The sequence below is a fragment of the Saccostrea cucullata genome, unplaced genomic scaffold, assembly GCF_032062105.1.
Source record: "Saccostrea cucullata isolate Sc308-1 unplaced genomic scaffold, CSIRO_AGI_Scuc_v1 ctg9092, whole genome shotgun sequence".
Taxonomy (NCBI): Eukaryota; Metazoa; Mollusca; class Bivalvia; order Ostreida; family Ostreidae; genus Saccostrea; species Saccostrea cuccullata.
In genome coordinates, this window is record NW_026929592.1 from 1 (window position 1) to 24,435 (window position 24,435).

The following is a 24,435-nucleotide window of genomic DNA, read 5'->3' on the forward strand; positions in this document are numbered from 1 at the left end:
AGTAATTGTTGTTTCAATTCATATTGTAAAAAATGTATCTATGTTACACACAAAAAGACAAATACTAAGGTAAATCAATAAAAGCTAGCAGAGACATGAATAAATGTTATTTATGTCTATGATTAAAGTACAGGTAAACTTCGGTATCTCGACATCGGATATGTCGACAACCTGGGATATGTCGACGTCCGTCCGCTGTCCCGGCATTATTCACTATATCAATGATTTGCAAAAACTCTGATATGTCGACCTCGGTAATGTCGATTACCCTGCTTATCTCGACGTATTTCACAGTCCCAATAGCAAAATTTACCTGGTTTATTTCGACATCGGGGCAATTTTCTGCTCTTCTTAACCTAATTGTTTGTCAGCTGGTCGCTCGTCACGCACGGACGACTCCGGCGTCTCTAATACGTTAATTGTTTAATATTCAGCTTGGGTAATAGTAGTATAAGGAGCCTAGATAGCCCGGAAGTGACGTCATAACCGGAAGTGGCCGGAACTGGTCTAACGGAAGCGGAAGTGGGCGGAAGTGGTCTAGCGGAAGTGGGCCCTAGCGGAAGTGGGCTAACCAGAAATGTCCTAGCCGGAAGCTGACTGGATGACCGGGTCAACTGAGTGCAATTCTAACCCTAACCCCCTATCCCTAACTAGCCCTAACTAACCCTAACCCCCTAACCCTAACCCTAACTAACCCTAACCCCTAACCCTAACCCCCTAACCCTAACTAACCCTAACCCTAACTAACCCTAACCCCCCTAACCCTATCCCTAACCTAACCCTAACCCCTAACTAACCCTAACCCCCTAACTAACCCTAACCTATTCCCCCTTAAATACTGGAGTTGTTTACACAGTGTTTTTTTTTTACATTGGTACGTAGGTACTACGTTTTTTTTGTTTATGCTGACTATACAGGTAAAATACTTGGCAGCGAGCCAAGTTTGTTTAGAGCCTTGTGCAAAAAATATGCTGACTACACAGGTAAATACTTGGCAGCGAGCCAAGTTTGTTTAGAGCCGTGTGCAAAAATACGTTTTACCTACGTTTTCCTTATATTTACCTGTTTGCATCCTCTATAAAGTGCCGTGTGCAAAAAAAAAAAAAAAAATATGCTTACCTATGCATTGTGACGTCATCCATGTCAGCGAGCTACCCTATGCATTATGACGTCATACACTTGTAAAAATGACGTCATACACTTGTAAATTAAAGTTTCATTTTCACTTTTGTTTCTAAGAAGTCAACTTAGATTTTCAAAAAATGTAAGACTATCTTTTGTTTTTCCTCTCTTTTACTTTGATGATTATTATGTTATGAAGCTTTCCTTGTATAAAGCTCAATTTTTCCATGACCACGGAAGTAAACATCCTGATGCATTCTTGTCATGTGAATGTTGAGAGCGTGTTCATTTTTGAAATCTCCTTTCTGACAGACCTATCCCACGGGTAAGTTTGTCTTATTTTTGTTTACATTTCCTATGAAGATCATCTAAATGCATTTAATCATTATTATGTAAAGTTCTATTTTGAATTTAAATACTGTATTTATCCTCATTTCATGTGATTTACAGTTATATAACCTGCATGTAACTCAGAGTGCATTTAATATTTGTATGATGGGTCATTCTATGATTGAATTTCAATCAGAAAAATATTCACTTAATTTTGGTAAAATACATGGTATCTTTTACATTTCTGTTCCTTTTATCTGTAAATTATTGCTTTACTTACATTGTAAAATGAGGTTAATTTGTGTATCACTGAATTGTATGATTTTTTTTCAGGATCAGCTGAGATGTTATTTCACTGGATTATTTAATGGATAGACTTATTGGGCATATATTTGGATATCTCTGGTAAGTTTATCTTGTTTTTTATTTGTTTACATTTTCCTATGAAGGTCATCTTTGCATTTAACCATGATTATATGGTTAATTTAATGACTGTGTAATACTTATGTGATCTGTTATCTCTAACTTACATTCATATAAGCACACCCTTATTTAACCTAAAATATATTAACACATGATTAAGGGATCTTCAGAATGTTATTAAATCCTTTTGTGTAAATTATATGACATAATTTCATAATTCATTATGTATGTTACACATGGAATTCAGACTCACTAAATGGTGATCAAAGAGATATTAATTAGGAATCTAATAAGAGAAAAGGAAGGAATTTACAAAAGATTAATCCTAAGTCATTTACTTTTTGTTTTGATTCTAAATATGTGGGATATATGGCATACATATATTTTCATTTTCACTTTTGTTTCTTAAGCTTTTCAAAAAAAAAAAAAAAAATGAAGGACTACATGTTGTATATGCTAAAAAAGATGTATTTTTCTGTATGCAGTACAGATAGGTATTAAACCAATATTGAATCTGCTGTTAAGAAAAAAGTCTTTTAGTGTCTAAATAATTAATTTGATAATCATTTTATTTTGTGGTATTAATACATTAGTTGTGCTTGTTTATTATCTATAAATAACATGATGAACTTTTCTCATCTGGAGTTAATGTTAAAAACAATTTTTTGAGATTAAAAACAAATATTTTCATGATCTTTTTTGACATTGTACATGTTGTAGTTAAACATGCATTGTTTCATGCAGTTCCTTGTCATATTAACAAAAATGGTTTTATTTCTACAGTCATCAACATGGAAGCCATGTTTTGTTCCTAACCATCTATAATCCATTCTCTATGAAGTTCAGCCTGGCTGCTCTTCCTTTGGAAATACACAGTTAGTCAACCAACATAGAAACACACAAAACTTGAAGGTAAAGTTTCAATGAGATACAATTGTAACTTTTATTAATTAATTATTTTTTTTTGTTACATATGCATGTTTATATTTTTGAATTGATAAATAAATGATATATTTAAATAAAGAGGGCTTGGTGGTCATGGTCATGTTTAAACCATATTGATATCCTTCACAAGAAAAGGCATAAAAATTCATGATCAAATTTTAAAACTAAAATGTATGAAGTTTTTCTGTGCCAAATGATAGTTAACAGCTAAAGATAGCATATCTATAGAATAAGTTAAATATGGCTAATTTGTTAACCCCAGTTTCCTTAATAGCATAGTTGGTAAAGATAGCAAGTTTTCACTTCAATTGCTGGTGAATTCTGAATTTTCCATTTAATATTAACATTATATCACAGGGAAAGAATACTATAATGTGGTTCATTAAGATGACCAGAAAAGAAATCTTAATGACCCTTATGACTATGTATAAAGTCTGTAACCTTATAACTGATGTAAGATGACCTGATTGTTTGGAATTAAAATTTCCTGGTGTTTCTATTACCCAAGATCTTCTTATGAGTGCATGGGACTGTTGTAACCCTTCTCCTGTTTATAAAAATAATACCTTGGAGCATGACACTTTATTCATTTAAGGTACTTTCAATATCATTTCTATGAGTTTGTGTTCTTTTTCTTTTCAATAATCTAGTGTTATATCTCCTTTACCCTAATTAATATGCATGCTTCCAAAATCATTATAGATCTGTCTGTATAGTTTCTTCAGCTCTTTGAACACAAATACCCTGATTCAAACTTTTGAGGTAAACATCATGGAGACATCATAAATGATTATCAGAGTGTATATATCACAATCTTGACCATAAGGTCAATTAAAATGGTCAAAAGCACAACAAATGAAAGTGAAAACTTTCTTATAAGAATACATAATTTTGTAATAGTAATTCTTACCTTCTTTTGGTAATAAATGGTTATATTCTTCATTAGCTTCTTCTGCAATCAAGGATCTTTCTATGTAATCTCTGACAACATTAGGATCATCCTTTTCTGGACATAATTGGTTATATTCTTCTTGAGAAATGATCTCAATAATGCTATCTTTTTTTTTTATTTTAACCGGTATACCTCTGTCTACATCTTTCTCTGAAAGAACTCTCTTTTCAAACTGAATTTTACTCATTCCTTTACTCTTTTCTTTACTGGAGGTGTTACCCATGGTTAATATGAAAAGTCAAAATCTGATGTTACACCTTGTATTTATACCCTTTTTATCTATATTTAGAATTCCATCAAGCTTATATTACATAACAAATTTTTTTTTTCCAACTAAGACATTATTTTTATTTTCCAGGATATTCTAGTGAGGGCTTGTGGAAATGATCTATGTCTACTCTCAGAATGGTGAAAGACTATCAGATTATGCAAAGACTAACAGAATATCCTCTTTTGAAACACTGAAACAAGAAAATCAAACAGGATGGAGGATTTAAGAAGCACATAGATAAATATGATTTCCAACCAATTTAACCAGTACCATCAAAGACTATGGTTTACAGGATGACAAAGAAAGGACCCAGGATTGTATCTTTTACTGTCAGACACTAACTATGAATAAGATGTAGCCATTTATCAAACTGAGATCTATAGTCAAATCAAATATTGAAAATATGATTTTCTGATAGCATGAATTTATTCTCACCAACTTCAAAGTATCTATAGCTGACTTTTTATTTTTACCAACTCATATTGAAGACAGTTGTTATGTATGAGAAGTATACATTTAAACCTTTTATTTTTCATCTTATTTCTATAACCCCTTAGAAATTACATAGATATTCAGATGCTAAATTTGATGTAATTATTACTTTCCTGGAAATGTAAATATATTTTATTTGTGTATATGTGTGTATTGTGCCCTATAATTAAATTTAGAAATTGAAATATGATAAAGGTCCCTTAATATCCCACATCAAGATGCAGGTGCCCAATAATCTGTGATGCAATAATATCTTGAATATTATTTATTATCTCATACACTTCATATGCTTACTACACAGAAAAGGTTAGCGTAATACACTTAGTTTTATAGGACACTTTGTCAGGGTCAAAGCATGAGATTATTGAGATAACTACCTTTGACAATAATTTGCAAACTTTACATCATAAGATTTGCTATAGATTTTTGGATCATTTACTCCTGAGTAAAAGTTAGTTCCTGAGATTACTGATTTGAATCATTTAATGCAATAACTTCAACATTGTGTGATAACTTAAAGACTTTATAAAAATTAGGTGCAAATTCTTAGGAAAGTATTGAAATGTTAATCAAATGTACAATATTCAAGGGTGTTTATATGACTATTACTATGTAATACCTTGGGTTTCTGTAAAAATCCTATATTCACTACATAGATAAAGACCTGTATAATATATATGTTGAACTATGATGAAGGAAAAAAAAGGTCAAAAGCTCTCCCCTTTCATATTCTGTCATACACAACAATAGATAAATTGCAGTCATTTATCAAACTGAGGTCTAATCAAATCCTAGAATTGATATTGTGATTTTCAGATAGCATGAGCTCTTTAAAAACTAATTCTCACAGACCTCAAAGTATCTACAGGTGACTTTTATTTATTTTATTTTTTTTACCAATTCATATTGAAGACAGATGTTATGTATGATTTTTATACATTGGATCCTTTATTTTTCATCTTATTTCTATATCCCCCTATCAAATAACACAGATAAGATGTTTAAAAGCTAGCTTTGGTGTAATTATTACTTTCCTGGAACTGTAAATACATTTTGTTTGTGTATGTATCATGTTTAATTTTGAATTTAAAATTGGTCTCAATAAGACCCCACAATAAAGATGCAAGTGCCCCCTAATCTGTGATTTAATAATATCTTGAATATCTTTATCATACCATATTGTACATACTTATTACATATAGAATGGTTGTATGAATACACTTTGTTGTTTAGGACACTTTGTCAAGGTCAAAGCATAAGATTATTGAGATGACTTCTTTGACAATAATTTGTAACTTACAAACTTCACATCATAAGTACACAGATGAAGAATGAATGAATAAGAGATTTCTATAGATTTTTGGGTCATTTTTATCCTGGGTTATATTTTCAGTTGTTGTAACTTTAACAATTTGTGATAACCTAGAGACTTTTTATCAGCTTTATTGGGTGGCATGGCATATTCTTTGGTAAATCATATGCACTATGTTCAAGGATGTTTAAAGACTATTACTATGTAATACCCAGGGTTTCTGTAAAAATCTTATTATCACTGCATAGATAAAAACTGGTTGGAATAATACATGTTGACAATAATTTGCAACCTACAAACTTCACATCATAAGTAAAGAAAGATTCAAAGATTTTCTATAGATTTTTGGATCATTTTTCTCCTGGATTATATTTTCAGTTGTTGTAACTTTAACAATTTGTGATAACCTAGAGACTTTTTATCAGCTTTATTGGGTGGCATGGCATATTCTTTGGTAAATCATATGCACTATGTTCAAGGATGTTTAAAGACTATTACTATGTAATACCTTAGAATTCTATTAAAATCTTATTATCACTGCATAGATAAAAACTGGTTGGAATAATACATGTATATTTTTTGAAATAAGGATTAGGGGAAAAGTCAAGAATGTGGATATGACTTTTATTCAAGTGGTGCTGTACGACAACTCTGGTGATTTACTTACCTTCAGTCATAAAAAAAAAAATAGGTATTGGGAAGACTCCTCTAGATTTTGAAATTTTTATTCAAAAGTACAGAATTTTTTTAAAGTTTGAAAGATTGAATAGCAGCATATCATTTGCTTGTGAATTAAAAAATAAATCCAATCATATACATCTTTAGATGATAATTGTAGAATTTTATCAATTCCTGGACTTCTGTCTTGATATCATCCCTTAATGTCTTTAAAATTTTAATGATTGTCTTTTAGTTTTAATTGAATTAGTTTCTTTCCTGCATGTGAAAATGACATCACCCAAAGATATGAAGAAGACAATTTTCATCACAGTGAAAGAGATTGTTTTGTTAAACATAATGCATTGATGCACAAATATATTTTTAAATTTCTAATAGCTAGGGTTCATATTTCTTTATATGGAATGCTAAGTACTGTTGATTTCAATTTTTGTGAACAAAAACATACTAGTAGAAAAAAAAAGTACATGATGTGTCAGAAAAGCATGTGGAAACCTGATGACTTTGTCATTGTTGATTAAATCAATTATGAGTTTCATCTTTGTTACATTGTAAACATTTCTAAGTAGGGCATACATCAGAAACTCTTAAAATTCTGAGTATCAGGGTTTAACACATCAATTCCAAATGATTTTTGGACGCTTTTTATGTATCAAAAAAAAAAAAAAAAAAAAAAAAAAATAGAATATCTGTTCGCAGATGTTTCAAAAGGAAAACAAGCACAAAGAAATGATTTGTAATGTTTTTTATGTGATTCATGTAAAATGTATTTTAAAAGTGTACCCTAACATTTATCTTTTGCATAAATACATATTTTTGTGGAGAATTTTTCATAACTTTGAAAAAGTAGTCTTATTGTTTAATATGATTAACTTAGAATTTTGTAGACTTTAAAGTTGTACATGATGTGTTACACATCTTACATATGTAACCATTTTCATTTCCAGGGCATTCAGCATATATTGTGGTTTTGTCTTAAATTTGTTTGCTTATGTAATCAATAATTTGAGAATACTCAAATTAGGTAATATATGAGAGAATAAACAAGAAAATCAGGTTTAAAAAATGATTTTTACAATTAATAAGGGGTTCTTCTATATATTTAATCTATAAGTAAATTCAGTTTATACAATTAAGGTATTTCTGTATGAAATAAACTTGCATTTAAGCATTTTAAGTCAATTGTAAACATTACTTTAACCAGTTTTAAAAAATGATTAGATTCACTGTCAGCATGTTATTTCTTATAAAATAAATGAGAAAACAAACAATTTAATTTGAGTCAGTTACTTAATGTAAATAAGAAGCATTGGAAATTGGGAATATTTCACAAAGTTGATTGAGCATAATTAATTTATACAAAATTTTATTCACTTAAGCATTAAAGAAATCATTTCAAATTTCAATATACAAATCATGTTTAGTCATGCAGTATATAGTTTACACTTACCAAAAAGTAAATGGTTATCTCAATTCAGGATCAATCCAAAGGTCAAAAAAGGAATGAAAAAAAAAATATATATTTTTTTTTATGTATCAAACATGTAGGTATTGCAATAAATTCACTGTATTCATTTTTTTTCTATGTATGAATAGCTCTGATTTAGGCAATCAAAATACAAGAAGTAAATAAATTATGTCAAATGATGAAGGTATACACCAGAAAATTACATGAACAGATAATTTTGAGTTTCCCTCAAATATGGTTGCCAAGGGATGTGAAATAAAAACAAAATATGGATTCATCTATTAGGATTGAGACTTGTACATAATATGAATGATGGTTACTATGACATTAAGAATGACATGAAAGAAATATATTTGATTCAATTATATAATTAGTTTTTAATCCATACAGTCAAAATGGAGGAAAAAAAATTCTTTATTAGGCATGAAGTAACATAGAATCACCCAATCCATCAAAATTTTACCTTTTGAAGAAAAGGAACCCTACTTGCTTTTTTAAGTTGCCATTCATATTTTTGTGTTTGACAGGTAGAGCAATGATTTCTAACTAGTATAGTGAGAACTTTATTTTAGAATCATCAGATTGTTCTGATATTCTGGTTAAGATATCAACATGACATCAATTAATTTGTTCATACAAAAGGGATGGAAGCTTTTCCAGGTTTCCTCTTTACTCAGATTAGATTGTGTTTTACTAATTTATTCAACATATAAGATACTCATCAAAGTCAAACAAAGGTAAATAAATGACTTTATTAAGTTTTTAGTCAAAAGGTCAAAGAGATGTGGACATCTGCTAAATTTAATTGTTTAGTTAATATTCATCAATGGATAGGTTAATTAAACAAACTTCATATATTTTTGGATTTTCAGGTTAAAGATCAGCACAATTTTTTGCTATACCATTGTTTTCCATGAATATCTTAACACCTCACTTTTGACTTTTCAGGTTAAAGGTCAATGTATTCCTGCTACAGTAAAAACTTCATTATTTAAGGATCTCATAGTGATATTTTTTTTATTTGTAAGGAATTAGGTATAAAATCTCAGACTCTTTCTATAATATGTCACTGAATGTGCTCCTTCATTTTAGAGAGTTTTACGAGCAAAATCATATACTGACTTTCAATCCTTCAAAACACAATATGTATATTTAAATCTTGAGATTCAGACTTTCAGACTTTTAGGCTTTCAGCCTTTTAGGATATCAATCTTAAAAACATTCAGACTTTCAATCTTTTAAAAACTTTCAATCTTGAGGACTAAGTATTTTAATATTTATCTTATAAGTCTCGTCTTTTATGTCATTACAATTAGTCTTTAGTAATTCAAACTTTTTTCATATTTGTAAAGCCAAAGTGTTGAAATTACGGTGTTTGTGTAATCTTCTTAATGTTTATCTAGAATTACTGCTTTTAATACAGTCAAATATAATTTGTGATGATCAAAATCTCCAACTGAATTCAAAGACAAACTGCCTGACCTATACATATTTAGAATTTCAATATCATACATTCTTGAATATCCATAAATATAAAAATATAATGATTCAGCATTAGCTATCATCCATACACTTGTTAACCTAAGGAACGCTCTTATCATAAGTTAAACGCATGAAATTCCTCATGCAATTTTGAAGAATTTCTGTTATAAGGGATGGTGAAGACAAAAGAAGAAAAAAAAGTATGGTGTAAAGTTAGCCTCACCCAACACCCAAGGGGGAGGGGGGTTGAATAAAAATAATTGAAACAAATAATTTAATTCAAATTTATAATTTTTTAAAAACAAATTTAATTCAATTTTATAATTTTTTTAACTTTAAAATTCAGGTTTCCTGGACAAAAAAAAAAAGGGTTCAACCCCCCTCCCCCTTGGGTGTTGGGTGAGGCTAACTTTACACCATACTTTTTTTTCTTCTTTTGTCTTCACCATCCCTTATAACAGAAATTCTTCAAAATTGCATGAGGAATTTCATGCGTTTAACTTATGATAAGAGCGTTCCTTAGGTTAACAAGTGTATGGATGATAGCTAATGCTGAATCATTATATTTTTATATTTATGGATATTCAAGAATGTATGATATTGAAATTCTAAATATGTATAGGTCAGGCAGTTTGTCTTTGAATTCAGTTGGAGATTTTGATCATCACAAATTATATTTGACTGTATTAAAAGCAGTAATTCTAGATAAACATTAAGAAGATTACACAAACACCGTAATTTCAACACTTTGGCTTTACAAATATGAAAAAAGTTTGAATTACTAAAGACTAATTGTAATGACATAAAAGACGAGACTTATAAGATAAATATTAAAATACTTAGTCCTCAAGATTGAAAGTTTTTAAAAGATTGAAAGTCTGAATGTTTTTAAGATTGATATCCTAAAAGGCTGAAAGCCTAAAAGTCTGAAAGTCTGAATCTCAAGATTTAAATATACATATTGTGTTTTGAAGGATTGAAAGTCAGTATATGATTTTGCTCGTAAAACTCTCTAAAATGAAGGAGCACATTCAGTGACATATTATAGAAAGAGTCTGAGATTTTATACCTAATTCCTTACAAATAAAAAAAATATCACTATGAGATCCTTAAATAATGAAGTTTTTACTGTAGCAGGAATACATTGACCTTTAACCTGAAAAGTCAAAAGTGAGGTGTTAAGATATTCATGGAAAACAATGGTATAGCAAAAAATTGTGCTGATCTTTAACCTGAAAATCCAAAAATATATGAAGTTTGTTTAATTAACCTATCCATTGATGAATATTAACTAAACAATTAAATTTAGCAGATGTCCACATCTCTTTGACCTTTTGACTAAAAACTTAATAAAGTCATTTATTTACCTTTGTTTGACTTTGATGAGTATCTTATATGTTGAATAAATTAGTAAAACACAATCTAATCTGAGTAAAGAGGAAACCTGGAAAAGCTTCCATCCCTTTTGTATGAACAAATTAATTGATGTCATGTTGATATCTTAACCAGAATATCAGAACAATCTGATGATTCTAAAATAAAGTTCTCACTATACTAGTTAGAAATCATTGCTCTACCTGTCAAACACAAAAATATGAATGGCAACTTAAAAAAGCAAGTAGGGTTCCTTTTCTTCAAAAGGTAAAATTTTGATGGATTGGGTGATTCTATGTTACTTCATGCCTAATAAAGAATTTTTTTTCCTCCATTTTGACTGTATGGATTAAAAACTAATTATATAATTGAATCAAATATATTTCTTTCATGTCATTCTTAATGTCATAGTAACCATCATTCATATTATGTACAAGTCTCAATCCTAATAGATGAATCCATATTTTGTTTTTATTTCACATCCCTTGGCAACCATATTTGAGGGAAACTCAAAATTATCTGTTCATGTAATTTTCTGGTGTATACCTTCATCATTTGACATAATTTATTTACTTCTTGTATTTTGATTGCCTAAATCAGAGCTATTCATACATAGAAAAAAAATGAATACAGTGAATTTATTGCAATACCTACATGTTTGATACATAAAAAAAAAATATATTTTTTTTTCATTCCTTTTTTGACCTTTGGATTGATCCTGAATTGAGATAACCATTTACTTTTTGGTAAGTGTAAACTATATACTGCATGACTAAACATGATTTGTATATTGAAATTTGAAATGATTTCTTTAATGCTTAAGTGAATAAAATTTTGTATAAATTAATTATGCTCAATCAACTTTGTGAAATATTCCCAATTTCCAATGCTTCTTATTTACATTAAGTAACTGACTCAAATTAAATTGTTTGTTTTCTCATTTATTTTATAAGAAATAACATGCTGACAGTGAATCTAATCATTTTTTAAAACTGGTTAAAGTAATGTTTACAATTGACTTAAAATGCTTAAATGCAAGTTTATTTCATACAGAAATACCTTAATTGTATAAACTGAATTTACTTATAGATTAAATATATAGAAGAACCCCTTATTAATTGTAAAAATCATTTTTTAAACCTGATTTTCTTGTTTATTCTCTCATATATTACCTAATTTGAGTATTCTCAAATTATTGATTACATAAGCAAACAAATTTAAGACAAAACCACAATATATGCTGAATGCCCTGGAAATGAAAATGGTTACATATGTAAGATGTGTAACACATCATGTACAACTTTAAAGTCTACAAAATTCTAAGTTAATCATATTAAACAATAAGACTACTTTTTCAAAGTTATGAAAAATTCTCCACAAAAATATGTATTTATGCAAAAGATAAATGTTAGGGTACACTTTTAAAATACATTTTACATGAATCACATAAAAAACATTACAAATCATTTCTTTGTGCTTGTTTTCCTTTTGAAACATCTGCGAACAGATATTCTATTTTTTTTTTTTTTTTTTTTTTGATACATAAAAAGCGTCCAAAAATCATTTGGAATTGATGTGTTAAACCCTGATACTCAGAATTTTAAGAGTTTCTGATGTATGCCCTACTTAGAAATGTTTACAATGTAACAAAGATGAAACTCATAATTGATTTAATCAACAATGACAAAGTCATCAGGTTTCCACATGCTTTTCTGACACATCATGTACTTTTTTTTTTCTACTAGTATGTTTTTGTTCACAAAAATTGAAATCAACAGTACTTAGCATTCCATATAAAGAAATATGAACCCTAGCTATTAGAAATTTAAAAATATATTTGTGCATCAATGCATTATGTTTAACAAAACAATCTCTTTCACTGTGATGAAAATTGTCTTCTTCATATCTTTGGGTGATGTCATTTTCACATGCAGGAAAGAAACTAATTCAATTAAAACTAAAAGACAATCATTAAAATTTTAAAGACATTAAGGGATGATATCAAGACAGAAGTCCAGGAATTGATAAAATTCTACAATTATCATCTAAAGATGTATATGATTGGATTTATTTTTTAATTCACAAGCAAATGATATGCTGCTATTCAATCTTTCAAACTTTAAAAAAATTCTGTACTTTTGAATAAAAATTTCAAAATCTAGAGGAGTCTTCCCAATACCTATTTTTTTTTATGACTGAAGGTAAGTAAATCACCAGAGTTGTCGTACAGCACCACTTGAATAAAAGTCATATCCACATTCTTGACTTTTCCCCTAATCCTTATTTCAAAAAATATACATGTATTATTCCAACCAGTTTTTATCTATGCAGTGATAATAAGATTTTAATAGAATTCTAAGGTATTACATAGTAATAGTCTTTAAACATCCTTGAACATAGTGCATATGATTTACCAAAGAATATGCCATGCCACCCAATAAAGCTGATAAAAAGTCTCTAGGTTATCACAAATTGTTAAAGTTACAACAACTGAAAATATAATCCAGGAGAAAAATGATCCAAAAATCTATAGAAAATCTCTGAATCTTTCTTTACTTATGATGTGAAGTTTGTAGGTTGCAAATTATTGTCAACATGTATTATTCCAACCAGTTTTTATCTATGCAGTGATAATAAGATTTTTACAGAAACCCTGGGTATTACATAGTAATAGTCTTTAAACATCCTTGAACATAGTGCATATGATTTACCAAAGAATATGCCATGCCACCCAATAAAGCTGATAAAAAGTCTCTAGGTTATCACAAATTGTTAAAGTTACAACAACTGAAAATATAACCCAGGATAAAAATGACCCAAAAATCTATAGAAATCTCTTATTCATTCATTCTTCATCTGTGTACTTATGATGTGAAGTTTGTAAGTTACAAATTATTGTCAAAGAAGTCATCTCAATAATCTTATGCTTTGACCTTGACAAAGTGTCCTAAACAACAAAGTGTATTCATACAACCATTCTATATGTAATAAGTATGTACAATATGGTATGATAAAGATATTCAAGATATTATTAAATCACAGATTAGGGGGCACTTGCATCTTTATTGTGGGGTCTTATTGAGACCAATTTTAAATTCAAAATTAAACATGATACATACACAAACAAAATGTATTTACAGTTCCAGGAAAGTAATAATTACACCAAAGCTAGCTTTTAAACATCTTATCTGTGTTATTTGATAGGGGGATATAGAAATAAGATGAAAAATAAAGGATCCAATGTATAAAAATCATACATAACATCTGTCTTCAATATGAATTGGTAAAAAAAAAAAATAAAAGTCACCTGTAGATACTTTGAGGTCTGTGAGAATTAGTTTTTAAAGAGCTCATGCTATCTGAAAATCACAATATCAATTCTAGGATTTGATTAGACCTCAGTTTGATAAATGACTGCAATTTATCTATTGTTGTGTATGACAGAATATGAAAGAAATGAAAGGGGAGAGCTTTTGACCTTTTTTTTCCTTCATCATAGTTCAACATATATATTATACAGGTCTTTATCTATGTAGTGAATATAGGATTTTTACAGAAACCCAAGGTATTACATAGTAATAGTCATATAAACACCCTTGAATATTGTACATTTGATTAACATTTCAATACTTTCCTAAGAATTTGCACCTAATTTTTATAAAGTCTTTAAGTTATCACACAATGTTGAAGTTATTGCATTAAATGATTCAAATCAGTAATCTCAGGAACTAACTTTTACTCAGGAGTAAATGATCCAAAAATCTATAGCAAATCTTATGATGTAAAGTTTGCAAATTATTGTCAAAGGTAGTTATCTCAATAATCTCATGCTTTGACCCTGACAAAGTGTCCTATAAAACTAAGTGTATTACGCTAACCTTTTCTGTGTAGTAAGCATATGAAGTGTATGAGATAATAAATAATATTCAAGATATTATTGCATCACAGATTATTGGGCACCTGCATCTTGATGTGGGATATTAAGGGACCTTTATCATATTTCAATTTCTAAATTTAATTATAGGGCACAATACACACATATACACAAATAAAATATATTTACATTTCCAGGAAAGTAATAATTACATCAAATTTAGCATCTGAATATCTATGTAATTTCTAAGGGGTTATAGAAATAAGATGAAAAATAAAAGGTTTAAATGTATACTTCTCATACATAACAACTGTCTTCAATATGAGTTGGTAAAAATAAAAAGTCAGCTATAGATACTTTGAAGTTGGTGAGAATAAATTCATGCTATCAGAAAATCATATTTTCAATATTTGATTTGACTATAGATCTCAGTTTGATAAATGGCTACATCTTATTCATAGTTAGTGTCTGACAGTAAAAGATACAATCCTGGGTCCTTTCTTTGTCATCCTGTAAACCACAGTCTTTGATGGTACTGGTTAAATTGGTTGGAAATCATATTTATCTATGTGCTTCTTAAATCCTCCATCCTGTTTGATTTTCTTGTTTCAGTGTTTCAAAAGAGGATATTCTGTTAGTCTTTGCATAATCTGATAGTCTTTCACCATTCTGAGAGTAGACATAGATCATTTCCACAAGCCCTCACTAGAATATCCTGGAAAATAAAAATAATGTCTTAGTTGAAAAAAAAAATTTGTTATGTAATATAAGCTTGATGGAATTCTAAATATAGATAAAAAGGGTATAAATACAAGGTGTAACATCAGATTTTGACTTTTCATATTAACCATGGGTAACACCTCCAGTAAAGAAAAGAGTAAAGGAATGAGTAAAATTCAGTTTGAAAAGAGAGTTCTTTCAGAGAAAGATGTAGACAGAGGTATACCGGTTAAAATAAAAAAAAAGATAGCATTATTGAGATCATTTCTCAAGAAGAATATAACCAATTATGTCCAGAAAAGGATGATCCTAATGTTGTCAGAGATTACATAGAAAGATCCTTGATTGCAGAAGAAGCTAATGAAGAATATAACCATTTATTACCAAAAGAAGGTAAGAATTACTATTACAAAATTATGTATTCTGATAAGAAAGTTTTCACTTTCATTTGTTGTGCTTTTGACCATTTTAATTGACCTTATGGTCAAGATTGTGATATATACACTCTGATAATCATTTATGATGTCTCCATGATGTTTACCTCAAAAGTTTGAATCAGGGTATTTGTGTTCAAAGAGCTGAAGAAACTATACAGACAGATCTATAATGATTTTGGAAGCATGCATATTAATTAGGGTAAAGGAGATATAACACTAGATTATTAAAAAGAAAAAGAACACAAACTCATAGAAATGATATTGAAAGTACCTTAAATGAATAAAGTGTCATGCTCCAAGGTATTATTTTTATAAACAGGAGAAGGGTTACAACAGTCCCATGCACTCATAAGAAGATCTTGGGTAATAGAAACACCAGGAAATTTTAATTCCAAACAATCAGGTCATCTTACATCAGTTATAAGGTTACAGACTTTATACATAGTCATAAGGGTCATTAAGATTTCTTTTCTGGTCATCCTAATGAACCACATTATAGTATTCTTTCCCTGTGATATAATGTTAATATTAAATGGAAAATTCAGAATTCACCAGCAATTGAAGTGAAAACTTGCTATCTTTACCAACTATGCTATTAAGGAAACTGGGGTTAACAAATTAGCCATATTTAACTTATTCTATAGATATGCTATCTTTAGCTGTTAACTATCATTTGGCACAGAAAAACTTCATACATTTTAGTTTTAAAATTTGATCATGAATTTTTATGCCTTTTCTTGTGAAGGATATCAATATGGTTTAAACATGACCATGACCACCAAGCCCTCTTTATTTAAATATATCATTTATTTATCAATTCAAAAATATAAACATGCATATGTAACAAAAAAAAAATAATTAATTAATAAAAGTTACAATTGTATCTCATTGAAACTTTACCTTCAAGTTTGTGTGTTTCTATGTTGATTGACTAACTGTGTATTTCCAAAGGAAGAGCAGCCAGGCTGAACTTCATAGAGAATTGATTATAGATGGTTAGGAACAAAACATATTTTCCATGTTGAGGACTGTAAAAATAAAACCATTTTTTTTAATATGACAGAGTACTGCATGAAACAATGCATGTTTAAATACAACATGTACAATGTCAAAAAAGATCATGAAAATATTTGTTTTTAATCTCAAAAAATTGTTTTTAACATTAACTCCAGATGAGAAAAGTTCATCATGTTATTTATAGATAATAAACAAGCACAACTAATGTATTAATACCACAAAATAAAATGATTATCAAATTAATTATTTAGACACTAAAAGACTTTTTTCTTAACAGCAGATTCAATATTGGTTTAATACCTATCTGTACTGCATACAGAAAAATACATCTTTTTTAGCATATACAACATGTAGTCCTTCATTTTTTTTTTTTTTTTTTGAAAAGCTTAAGAAACAAAAGTGAAAATGAAAATATATGTATGCCATATATCACACATATTTAGAATTAAAACAAAAAGTAAATGACTTAGGATTAATCTTTTGTAAATTCCTTCCTTTTCTCTTATTAGATTCCTAATTAATATCTCTTTGATCACCATTTAGTGAGTCTGAATTCCATGTGTAACATACATAATGAATTATGAAATTATGTCATATAATTTACACAAAAGGATTTAATAATATTCTGAAGATCCCTTAATCATGTGTTAATATATTTTAGGTTAAATAAGGGTGTGCTTATATGAATGTAAGTTAGAGATAACAGATCACATAAGTATTACACAGTCATTAAATTAACCATATAAAATTGCTGAAATGCAAAGATGACCTTCATAGGAAAATGTAAACAAATAAAAAACAAGATAAACTTACCAGAGATATCCAAATATATGCCCAATAAGTCTATCCATTAAATAATCCAGTGAAATAACATCTCAGCTGATCCTGAAAAAAAATCATACAATTCAGTGATACACAAATTAACCTCATTTTACAATGTAAGTAAAGCAATAATTTACAGATAAAAGGAACAGAAATGTAAAAGATACCATGTATTTTACCAAAATTAAGTGAATATTTTTCTGATTGAAATTCAATCATAGAATGACCCATCATACAAATATTAAATGCACTCTGAGTTACATGCAGGTTATATAACTGTAAATCACATGAAATGAGGATAAATACAGTATTTAAATTCAAAATAGAACTTTACATAATAATGATTAAATGCATTTAGATGATCTTCATAGGAAATGTAAACAAAAATAAGACAAACTTACCCGTGGGATAGGTCTGTCAGAAAGGAGATTTCAAAAATGAACACGCTCTCAACATTCACATGACAAGAATGCATCAGGATGTTTACTTCCGTGGTCATGGAGAAATTGAGCTTTATACAAGAAAAGCTTCATAACATAACAATCATCAAAGTAAAACAGAGGAAAAACAAAAGATAGTCTTACATTTTTTGAAAATCTAAGTTGACTTCTTAGAAACAAAAGTGAAAATGAAACTTTAATTTACAAGTGTATGACGTCATTTTTACAAGTGTATGACGTCATAATGCATAGTGTAGCTCGCTGACATGGATGACGTCACAATGCATAGGTAAGCATTTTTTTTTTTTTTTGCACACGGCTTTAAACAACTTGCTATGCCAAGTATTTACCTGTGTAGTCAGTATATTTTTTGCACAGGGTCTCGCTGACATGGATCGCTGCACAAGTATTTACCTGTGTAGTCAGCATATTTTTTGCACACGGCTCTAAACAAACTTGGCTCGCTGCCAAGTATTTACCTGTGTAAAACATATTTTTTGCACACGGCTCTAAACAAACTTGGCTCGCTGCCAAGTATTTACCTGTGTAGTCAGCATATTTTTTGCACACGGCTCTAAACAAACTTGAATCGCTGCCAAGTATTTACCTGTGTAGTCAGCATATTTTTTGCACACGGTCCCCTGACTTGAATCGCTGCCAAGTATTTACCTGTGTAGTCAGCATAAAAAAAACGTAGTACCTACGTACCAATGTAAAAAAAAAAACACTGTGTAAACAACTCCAGTATTTAAGGGGGAATAGGTTAGGGTTAGTTAGGGGGTTAGGGTTAGTTAGGGTTAGGGTTAGGTTAGGGATAGGGTTAGGGGGGTTAGGGTTAGTTAGGGTTAGGGGTTAGGGTTAGTTAGGCTTAGGGTTAGTTAGGGTTAGGGTTAGGGGGTTAGGGTTAGTTAGGGCTAGTTAGGGATAGGGGGTTAGGGTTAGCACTCCACTCAGTTGACCCGGTCATCCAGCCTGCTTCCGGCTAGGACATTTCTGGCTAGACCACTTCCGCTAGGGCCCACTTCCGCTAGACCACTTCAGGCCACTTCCGCTTCCGGCTAGCTCACTTCCGTCCACTTCCGCCCACTTCCGGTTATGACGTCACTTCTGATCGGTATCTTGGAAGTCGACTTTGTACCGTTCCGGTTTGGAGTTTATAGAGCGCATTTCGTATCAAACTTAAAAATTGTAAAATGCATTCAACAGGAAGCAATCAAAACAACGACATGCACGACTTGCAACAGCCGTAATATGGTAACATCATGAAATTGGTTAAATGTGCAATTCCAACTAAATTTGGGCTTGAAAATAAAATGAAAATTAATTATGAATGATTATGAATTGAAAAAGAAGTGAAATGAAATGATTTAAAAAATTTGCGCATTAATTTTTGATCGGTATCTCGGAAGTCGACTTTGTACCGTTCCGGTTTGGAGTTTATAGAGCGCATTTCGTATCCTGTTCTGACAGAGCTAGTGGCACGCCAATCGAATGCTGAATGGAAAACGGTTTTTAGTAAAAATGAGAAGGTTTCGATAAAAAAGAAAGCATTTCATAAACAACATTTGGAATATATATCAACTTCTTAGATTTTCTAATAAATATAAAGGGATAGCTGAAACAAACGAGCTACAGTATAATTGAAGACGTGTAGGTAGTAACACGTCTGTTCAGTTTAAATCTATGGTTTTACTAAGCAGTAAAATTAAGGACGTCGAGTCTCAACTCTGATATCTCGACACCTCGGATATCTCGACATTTTCCGACTGTCCCGTCGATGTCGAGATAACGAAGTTTACCTGTAGATCCATTCTTGTTAGTTGAAGTCATGATCATCATGCATACTAGTATATCAAAGATGGAGCTAACATGGTAATTAGGGACTCAAAAGGGTATTCTGTTCATTCTAAATCTGTCACAAAAATCATCCATTCTATACAAGGGTAATATTGTCTCAACATAATAGTGACACGAGCCTTCCTTTGTCACCTCTTTTTTTAAAAGAAGGTTGTGAGTTTTAACTGAAACTTTCCATTTATTGCTTAACCATTAAACCATAAAACTGGTTTCAAAATTAATAAAAACTATTTTCAAACCATAAACCTAAACTAAAACTAGTTTTTGATTAATAAATTCGCCCTATGCATTAAGCCTGTAAAAAGGTGGGCGTACTCATTATCCTATGGAGATTCCAGAATATGCGATGACCCCTCCCAATAAAAACGACGTTTAATTAACGTAATTACACAAAGTTGCAATTAAGACATTGGTCATTTCTACCATTTAAAGAAATATGCCCTTTTTTAAAATTAATTATGTCGCAATTTCTAAGTTTCCTTAAGTGCAGTGATCCTTTATCTTATATATTTAGAAAAGAACATCAAAAGTTGGGGTATATGATGTAAATTTTCAGATATTACAAAAAAAGTGTCGATTTTACGTTAAAATTGGCTCAATTTTCAGAATATATTTACTATATTTGTCACACTTTGTTGATAGAATTCATAAGAAATCATTAAATAGATATTTCAGAACCAGTATAACACATTTTACTGCAAAAAACAGCTTTGTGTGCAACTAGGATGGGAAAATAGGAATCCAAAATTAACAGTCCTGTTATAGTTCAAAATGGAAAAACTGATCATTTTCGACTAAATAACCTTCCTCCACAAAATATACTAGTAGTCCCCGGCTTAATTCTACTTCTCTAATTTAATCGCGGTTTTTTCATTGCATATAGTTTAATTTGCACTGTAGAATTCAGATTTAATGTTAGAACTTAAAAATAATGCAGAATTTTATAAATAAAGGACCTGACCATAATATGCTCAAAATCTCAGGATCGAACGTCCTTAAGTTTGGAGGCCCGTCGACGCTTTACTATTACTACATCCAACTCGGTTAAGACTTGATAATAAGCTGTTGTTGAAATTCATGTTGATTGTTATTTACCTTCGTCTATAATACATTCGGAAACCTGGCCCCGGGATCATGAAGCATCTTAAGCTTAAGTCAAAAAATGCCTTAGCTGCTGAATTATTTTAGAGGTCAAGCAGCCCATAATGAAAATGCCTTCCGATTTTGTATCATCAGTCTGCTGTTGTATGCAAATTATAAGTTTCCTTTAACAATTTTTAAAGATTTTATAGATAATTGAAATTTTGACTTAAGTCTAAGTCTGTTTCATGATTTCGGGGCCTGGTTTTACCAGTTCTTGGACTATATATTGAAAGACATTAGGGAATACGTGCGGCACCATTCAATTTTTTTGTTGTATTACGGCCCCACAACGCTGCTACTTCATTTCTCGCCAAAATTCTTTCTTCATCTTGTAAGCTAAACAACGGATTTAGTCCAGGAATTACTTTAATATCTAATTGGTTATATAAGCATGAATGATATATCTTAGACGTTTAAACATATAAAACCAGAAATCTCTTTAGGTATATCTGGTTTTATATCTATATCTGGTTTTTAGAATGATTAAATTGGTTTGCAATATACCTTTCACAGATTCCCTTTTTAATAGACAAAAATCTCAACTAAAGGCATAAGGAGAATTATGACCATTTATAAAATCGCCACTCTACAGGGATAAATATCATACCTAAATGAATAAATATAATTTCATCAAATATTCAAGATATCGAAGCACTTAACTTCTATATATGATCTACTGGCCTATACGAATTACTTTATGCATCAGTCCTATATACATCTATATGTAATTGATAAGTTAGCCATTTTACAAAAATAAATAAATAGAACTCAAAAAAAAACAATTTTAAAAAATATTTAACCACACATATACTGGTCTTTTAAAAATACATGAGTTGTTGACTATGCATAGGAATGTACCTTGGTATTTTGTATTAAGCAGGCGATGAGAGAGGTGATAAGAGCAATCCATAATTGCTAGAACTGATTAAATTCTACCAAGGACTGTATATTCAGGGACATGCATTACCATAGTTAGAATCTTCAATGTTATATATTTGAATCTCATGGCACTTCGGAAATTTCAAATAATTTTATTCTTTCTTTCTGGGAATGTAAATGTTAATTCTTCCGTTGAACGAGAGACTTGGAAAGTAATGGACGCCATGAATGACATATTCACCGAAAATTCGGTTTCTTACAGTCTTTCAAATGTTGCCTGCACAGAATGCGCGATAAAGACAAAGTTAATGAACGGAAAATCATTTTCTTGTCATCAAGAAAACCAGACGTGTTTGATTTACAGTACTTGTCTCTTGAAGACTCGTCTGTTGACATCTGAGTGGGAAGCAAGTGAAGGATGGAAACACTACTGTACAAGTAAGCAGTTGTTTGTACATGTATGCAGTTTGTATGATGCACCGCTTTGGTATTTATTGTTATTTATTAGAATTGGTGATATAACCTGTTTGGAATGAAAAGGTGATATCACCTATTCGTGCATTTTGTATAGGTGAAATATGATAGAATTTGAAATAGTGACATCAACAATTCGAATAGGTGATATCACCTATCTGCATTTTTACAGCAGTAAATAATGAATGCCCCCTTCCTCAAGACTATTTATATTTATTTCCATTATAACCAAGCAAATTCGGACTGCCCAGTTTTCCCCTGTATTTTAGTCCAAGACTTTTTGAATGCCTTATGTTATCGATCCCTGTAAAGCTATTTAAATTTTATAAATTTATTATGCGTTTTTTTTTTATTTTTCCTCTAGTATACATCGTGGATAAGTGTTATAAATATAATTTGTGAGAAAGCAACAAACATGTTCTACGGGGTGCTTGAAACTAAATGCAAAGATGTAATTTATCGTCTCCAAGAACGCTAAGTTATAAAACGAAATGAAAAGTAAATGAGACCTTTAAAGACTACAGTCTTGGAAGGAGTTGTTATTTCATAGATAATTTGAATAGGTGGTATCACATATTCAAAATGATTAATGAAATCTCTTATTCGAAAAGGTAAGATCACCTATTTGAATTGGTAATATCCCCTATTTAATTTAAATAGGTGATATCACCTCTTCGAATAAATGATATCAACTATTCAAAAGGATTATGCAAATTTTCTCGTACATAAGATTTTGTTGTCATTCTTATAGGATTAATACCTCATATTTACGAGAAAATAATCTCGATATATTATTACGAGACATTTTTCTTGTAATAACAAGAATTATCATAATTATGAAATTTTTTCGCATAATTACGAGATAATTATCTCGCTTACACTAGATACGAGGGCTGCTCGATAAATAATTTGTTCAGAAAGAAGCAAAAGACGCTTTTCAATGATTTAGTCTTCATGATTTTATTTATTAAACTCTTTTGATTCAAACACATGTCCGTAACATTTTTTATCCAATTTCTGATTGTTTTTAGAACTCATTTTTGGGTATGACCCTTAGTATACTGGAAAATGGCAGATCCGATGATTTCCGGACTTGTAGCTTCCCTCTAAAAGGTGTTTTTTTCAAGTTTGGAAATAGAAACAAGTAAAAAGGTCAAAGATCTGGTGAATATTGTTAATGTGAAAAAACATTAACTTTCTGTTATCCCAAAACCCCTTTACTCTTCAGAGCATGAGGGTTTGGACGCTGTCGTGAAGAAATTCAATTTAGTGGATTCCTGATTCTCGGTCCTTCCTCTAATGAACCTTTTGATTTTTTTGCAAAAAATTGCTTTCTAGACTCCTCCAGATATTAAACTGTCTCCCCGAATACGAATTTGAACAACAATACCACCAATATTTAAGAAAATTGCATATTAATCTGTCTTTGTGCTCTTGCAATTCTTTGCTCTTGTCAGACCTTCGCCGTTTTTATCAAATACATCGTATGGTAAATTTTGTTTTGATGGTTTTAAGCAATAGATTCCTGTTCCAATATCTGTTTGAATATAAAACAAACGTGGATAAATACAAGTACTGATATTTTAAAATAATTGTTAAGACTTTCGTACACGCTGTCGTTTTCACTCATTTTTCAAAATATAGGCTGACTTTTGAATACCAAGCTTTTTTACTGTCAAACATTTCTTAAAAACAGTGTAAACTACTAGTACTCCCGATATGATGTATTTCAAATTTGCTATGTGTCTTAAAGCCAATCATACATCATCAAATATTATTTGTTGAAATTTTGCCAATAGTCCATAAGTTGTTATAATTTTTGTTGGCAAGGAGGGTACCCATCTTTGATGCCCATTATATAATTTTTTATCATTGAAATCCACATGCTCATTTGTCTATAAAACAGGCATCGGTTGCTGTAAA

The 24,435-nt window shown here is 30.1% G+C and overlaps 2 long non-coding RNA genes across 2 annotated transcripts; one reads left to right on the forward strand and one right to left on the reverse strand.

Annotated features, from left to right (window-relative positions):
- The first annotated feature begins 1,316 nt into the window (after positions 1 to 1,316).
- On the forward strand, positions 1,317 to 5,259 carry LOC134281355 (uncharacterized). Its single transcript, XR_009995063.1, has 4 exons — positions 1,317 to 1,447; positions 1,786 to 1,857; positions 2,659 to 2,787; positions 4,131 to 5,259. It is a non-coding gene; the product is annotated as an uncharacterized LOC134281355 (long non-coding RNA).
- A 6,398-nt stretch (positions 5,260 to 11,657) lies between these two features.
- LOC134281356 (uncharacterized) lies at positions 11,658 to 18,289 on the reverse strand. Its single transcript, XR_009995064.1, has 4 exons — positions 18,121 to 18,289; positions 17,711 to 17,782; positions 16,781 to 16,908; positions 11,658 to 15,438 (listed from the first exon to the last, which is right to left on the reverse strand). It is a non-coding gene; the product is annotated as an uncharacterized LOC134281356 (long non-coding RNA).
- Positions 18,290 to 24,435: the final 6,146 nt, after the last annotated feature.